This window comes from Urtica dioica, chromosome 8, assembly GCF_054948205.1.
Source record: "Urtica dioica subsp. dioica isolate 48M chromosome 8, U.dioica_male_clone48M_v1_H2, whole genome shotgun sequence".
Lineage (NCBI taxonomy): Eukaryota > Viridiplantae > Streptophyta > Magnoliopsida > Rosales > Urticaceae > Urtica > Urtica dioica.
Window position 1 is genome coordinate 6,000,040 of NC_142763.1, and position 6,000 is coordinate 6,006,039.

General features: G+C 41.4%; 1 long non-coding RNA gene across 2 annotated transcripts; it reads left to right on the plus strand.

Moving 5' to 3' along the window:
* Window positions 1-3,678: 3,678 nt before the first annotated feature.
* On the plus strand, window positions 3,679-5,525 carry LOC149387600 (uncharacterized). 2 transcript variants are annotated; one of them, XR_016300958.1, is made up of 4 exons: window positions 3,679-3,797; window positions 3,886-3,995; window positions 4,151-4,662; window positions 4,904-5,525. It is a non-coding gene; the product is annotated as an uncharacterized LOC149387600 (long non-coding RNA). The 2 variants fall into 2 exon arrangements; XR_016300960.1 differs by having other exon boundaries at window positions 3,886-3,955.
* Window positions 5,526-6,000: the final 475 nt, after the last annotated feature.

Here is a 6,000-nt window from a genome sequence, read left to right on the forward strand (position 1 = left end):
GTTAAGACTCGATTGTGATTTAACGTTTGATTTCTCGGTTACTCGAGCTTAGTAATAATAAGTTTGAATATTTTCTTTTGGAATTCAGAAAAGAGAAGAACGAGGCTTGCTTATTAGGATTACTTTCTCGGTTTTGAGATTGATCGTGGTTTTTCGTTCAAGTTTACACGTGTTCGTATCGTTTGAAGTTTTGTTCCGAGGATACGTCTTTGGGTTCTACGATTCATTTAAATCGTTCGTTTGAGTTTGAGTATTGTGGATTACTCATAGGATTCTGATTCAGGATCGATTTGATTTACTGTGATAGGACTCAAGACTGAAAGTCGTTTAGAGGGTTCACGGAGTAAGTGAACGTCTGGAGTCTCGGTTTTAGTGAACATTCAGGTTCACATGACGAGCGAACATCTCGTGGAAAAGCGACATAGACGCTTACTCTCGAGGTAGGTTATTATAACCCTTCTTTCCTGATTTTATGGTTTGGCCTCAAGTATATATTATTTTCGAAATGAAAATGTTTGTGAACGTGCCACGAAACCTAGAATCGTTTTTAAAATGTGGCAGAATCTCAAATCGGGAGATCCGATTGTGAAATTGAAAGGTATTTTTCAGTATTATACATATATCCCTTATTTGAAAAATATAAATATAATATTTTTCTTTATTGGCCTGGGATAGCCGGATCCTTATATATACGAAGCGGAGAAAGCATGCATATATAAAAGGGTGTGGAGAGTGCACCATTCTGATCAGAGGAATGCCACGTGTTATGTGAGCAAGCGGTGGCAGGCCACCAGCATAAAAATCGCATTTTGCATTTGCATATTTCATCATTCAATGCACGTTTACTTTTCTGCAAGCTAGACTCGTACGTGGTTGGAGATCAACACGTGACGGGGGTTATACTTGTACGTGTATGGAGATCTACACGGGACGAGGATAGTACTATTATATGAAAGTATTATTGTTTTTCGAAAATGATATATGAGAATTATTATTCTTGAAAATATATTTTTTTAAAAATCGAGCCAAATATTATAACACCTACTGGGCCTCAAGCTCACCCCTACGTTTCTTTGTTTTTCTTAAATTATCTGTATAACCAGGAAAGTGAAAAGAAATGTTAGGACGACTTCGGGATTAAGTGTGGTCAAGAGTTTGAAGGTTTTCGCTGGATAGACTATCAAGTGTCGAAGGTTTGTTTTATTTCCGTTTTCTTTCTTTTATCTTTGGACTTGTAAAGTAAATAACTGAGTATGCACCGTGGGTTAGTTATGTAAAGTTTATTACTGTTTCATTTTTATATTCAATAATCACGCCTCATCTTTTCCCGGGGTGTGACAACTATGGACCTAGTAATAGGAGCTTAACAAATCCGATGAAAAAGACGAAATGGTCCTTTCTCTTTTGTCCATCGATTCGTCTAATCTTGGTCAAATACTCCACCTTGTAAGTCAAGACTGAACTCTCCTTTATACTAGAATTATATTTACTCATCGTGACGAGTGTCCACTGATATAGTCAGTTTGTGATCAAGATCCTCCAGGTTCAACCCGTGTCAAGAGAAGTCGATTTTTCCGTTATACTTCTCTTGATACATATCAACCCTACGCATTGTTGCTTCCCCAGCGAAAGATTCTTTCGAACGTTACTTACTTCGAAAGTGCTAGCAATCTATCGGTTCTGGAATCAACCCTTAGGTGAGTGAACATTAACCTTCTTTTAGGAAGGCTGGATTCCGTATCTGTAAATCACTTTCCACTCGAATCATGCTCTGAGAAAACTCCCAAGACATAAGCTGTGATTAGCATGAATAGCCTTTTAGCGAATGAGTCAAAGAGCTCAGTAACATAACCCAGTGTCCATGATCACTTCAGGATTTAGATCAAGTCTCACTGTGACCATCATAGTGACCTCGGTTAGTGTGTCGTAACGGTCCTTAAAAGACACATCTACAACCAAGACCTGTCCAAGTCGTACACTTACCACAAGTGTAGAATGCTCCCACATAGTGATCAGCCTTCACCCATGTGTTCCACATATATGACTTTAGATATAGCTTTCCAGGCGTATATCAGTCATCGACCATGTTTTAGCACACCGCCCGAACTCAGGTGCCCAACACGTGACTCAGTTAGATACGGAGGCTATGGAAGATAGTTGTTATTGATTCTAATTGTTTAGAACTCAACCCACTAATCATATAATGCTAATAAAGTAATCTTATTATCGAATTTAGTAATCATTATCTTCAAGTGGGCAATATTCCCAATAAATTGAGGGTTATGATGCTATATGGGTAGTAGTGGATCGTTTGACCAAATCCGCCAGATTCATACCGATAAAAGTCACATACTCTGTGGAGAAGTTGGCTGAAATATACGTTAATAACGTAGTGAGACTGCATGGCGTTCCTTTGTCCATCATCTCAGATCGTGACGGTCGTTTCACTTCTAATTTCTGGAGGTGTGTGCAAAAGTCTATGGGATCACAATTGAAGTTCAGTACTGCCTTTCACCCCCAAACGGATGGCCAATCCGAACGGACTACACTACTACAAATAAGCCTTTCTGGTGCGGAGGGGCATTAGGTGCGATAAGTCGCACCTACAAGTCGCATCTAATTGGGCATCAGGTGCGACTTGTCGCACCCAAAGGGCTCCAGAAAAGAAAAAAATTTCGTTGATTTTAAGTGGTATTGGGTGCGACTAGTCGCACCCAATAGTTTTGAAAACTTTCAGGTGCGACTAGTCGCACCTGAAAGTCCAAAAAAAATTCGGCCCTCAACTTCTCCCCCTCATTTTTTTCATTTGTCTGACGTGGAATTAGTTTTTAAGTTTTTTTTTACTATCAGGTGCGACTAGTCGCACCTGATAGTGTTTTTAGGTGCGACTAGTCGCACCTATTTGAGTAACAAGTGCGACTAAGTCGCACCTGATTACTAGGGTTAGTTTATAAAACACAATTTCCTGGTTCGTCTTCTTCATTTGGTCACAGCCGAAAAAACCCTCCCTCCATCCCTCCCTCCGTGAGCCACCACCGCGAGCCACCACCGTGAGCCACCACCATCTCCCTCGCTCTCTCTTTTCCGAGCCACCACCGCGAGCCACCACCGTGAGCCACCACCGCGTGCCACCACCGTGAGCCACCACCGCGAGCCACCACCGTGAGCCACCACCATCTCACTCGCTCTCTCTTTTCCGAGCCACCACCGCGAGCCACCACCACAATCTCTCCGTCACCACCACCTCCGACGACCATCCCTCCGCCACGACCACCTCCGACCACTATCTTCTCAGCCTCGGTATGTTTTTTATTTTATTTTATTTTTGTAAATTATGGCCATGATTTCCGAGCTCAAAAGCTCCGCCTTATCCAACGCCTCGCCTTGACCTTTAGTCGTGCCTCGGCAGCCCCGGCCATCATCTCGCAGCCCCGTCCTCTCCGCATCGCCTCAGCCTGGTCGAGCGCCGCGTCGCCTCCGCGTTGCCGCGCCTTGTACCTCGCAGCCCCGTCGGTGAAGGTTAGTGGTTATTTATGTTAATTAAATTAAGAGATTTGTAAATAAGTAGCCAGTTAATGAGGGGTCCTTTAAAATATTAGCCAAACTATCAGTTTTGTTAAATAAATAGCCTATATTATTTTGGTTTCCAAAATTACCCTTCACATTTTCAGTCAAACCCAAAAACGCAACTTTCTGTTCTCTGATCGGACAATTCGAAATCCGAGCGAGGCTCGCCTTTGAGATTTCGAATCGGCGAATGGTCCGTCGGTTCTTGAAGTGAAGATTCTGAGCAATTGGTTAGTTTTACATTCCCAAATCTCGTCGAGCCCTACGATTTCGCGTTATTATGATTCTTCTTCTTCTTCTTTCTCCATGAATTTCCAGTTGAATTCAAGTACTTTGAAGAAACCAGAGGTTTTGAAATTCGGATTCAATTGGAAGGTTTGATGAGATTGTAAGTGTTTCGCGTGGGAGAGATTTGATATTTGATAATGGTATTGCGTGTTCAATTTCAATTTCGCATAGATTGTTGTTTGCCTAAATGCTTTTTCTTAAATGTTGAGCTAATCAGACACTGTTAAGTATTTTTTTGTGATATTTGGTATTTCATATTCTCGCCTGAATGAATTGGCGTCATCATGATTCTCAGGGGCGATTCTGTTGGAGGACTACCCACTTGGTAGAGACGATCGCGAACTTCACTCTTTTCGGAGATCGAGATGGCAAGTCAGATTGGTTGCGGCATCGGAAATGAGATTATCGTTCTAATGTCAAAAAGAGCTAGGGTTTCGGTTTGGTTCATGTATCGGAGCCGAAAGCGAGAACGCTAATTTCAAGGGGCTCGTTGACCAGACGATTAACGTGATGATTGTCCTTGCCGTGGGAAGCTAGACAAGGCCTGCAACACTAAGTTCGAAAACGAGCTGCATTACAATCGGAACGTCTCAGAGACGCTCAAGTACGGTCAGATTGGAGCACTCTCCGACGTCTCCGCGCATGAGCTCTTCCTCTGGTTCCCGATGAAGAGGATCAGAGTTAATATTCCAAGCTCCAGGATCATCTACATCGACGTCGAAGTGTTTTCCAAGCGATTCTCACTCTCGCTCTTCGAGATCTCGGCGGTCTGTGTCGCCGTTCCATGCCGCAACACTCTTGCTCAAGGTATGAAGTTCGATGATCATTAAAAATTAGTTGTGTTATTTGTTTGTTTGGTCATTGAACTGATCCATTGATTGATAGTTGTGTTGATTTTAACAACGTGGTGAATGGAGATAGATAGAGTTTGGAATGGATATTTTATTTTTTGGGAGAGTGTTTTTAAAGTGTAGTGAGTGGATCAGAATTCAATTCAAAAAGATGATAGACATTGATTAGGAGTTAGTGTTTTGGTGTTTTGATACAGGTTGCGACGAAGTGCCGTGAGCTCCTACACTAGCTGTTGAAGGAGGAGATGGAAGGTAAAGAAGTCCAGAGTCAAGGTGTTCGTGAAGGTCGTGAACTACCCGCACATAATGCCCACGCGCTACATGCAGGATGTTGACTTCAAGGACGTCGTCACCACCGCACGCTTCAGTCCAAGGCCGAGGCTTAGTGGCTGGTGGAGCAGAATGAGAAGGACCTCGATATGGTGGCGAGGAAGCCAGACAAGAAGGCAAACCGAGTCTCGATCTCGTCCTGAAGCCAACGGAGGCGGAGCTGTTGCGACGGCGCGAAGATGTGGAGTACATCAAGATGGTTTCGGTGAGTAATACGAATGACGATTCGGTTCAAGGCGAGGTTGGTGGAGGACGCTATTGCGAGGATGGTGGTCACGGATACAACCTTGCCGGTTGATCTTTACCCAGAGAAGAGGCTCAAGGCCACCTTCTTATATTCCATTTTGCTGATAAAAAAGTATTAGAGATTATTGTTATATTTACCATAGAAATAAATGATTTACTCAATGGTTAATATGATTTACTGTCGGATTTACTATCCTCGATTGTTCACGGAAATAATTAGTAAATCGTATTTACTGTTAGATTAACTAGTCTCCATCTCTGATACTTTTCCTATTAGCTAGATGAACTCGAAAATGTTATGGTTAATCTGTAAATGTACCTAATAAAATATACTGTCGTTCTTGTTACGGTTAATAAGATTTACTGTTGTTCTTGTTACGTAAATAAGATTTACTGTTGTTCTTGTTACGGTAAATAAGATTTACTTTTGTTCTTGTTATGGTAAATAAGATTTACTATTGTTCTTGTTACGGTAAATAAATTTACTTTTGTTTTTGTTACGGTAAATAAGATTTACTGTTGTTCTTGTTACAGTAAATAAGATTTACTGTTATATTTACCATAGAAACGAATGATTTACTCAATGGTTAATATGATTTACTGTCGGATTTGTAGTCCTCGATTGTTCACGGAAATATAGTAAATCGTATTTACTGTTAGATTAACTAGTCATATTTACCATAGAAACGAATGATTTACTCAATGGTTAATATGATTT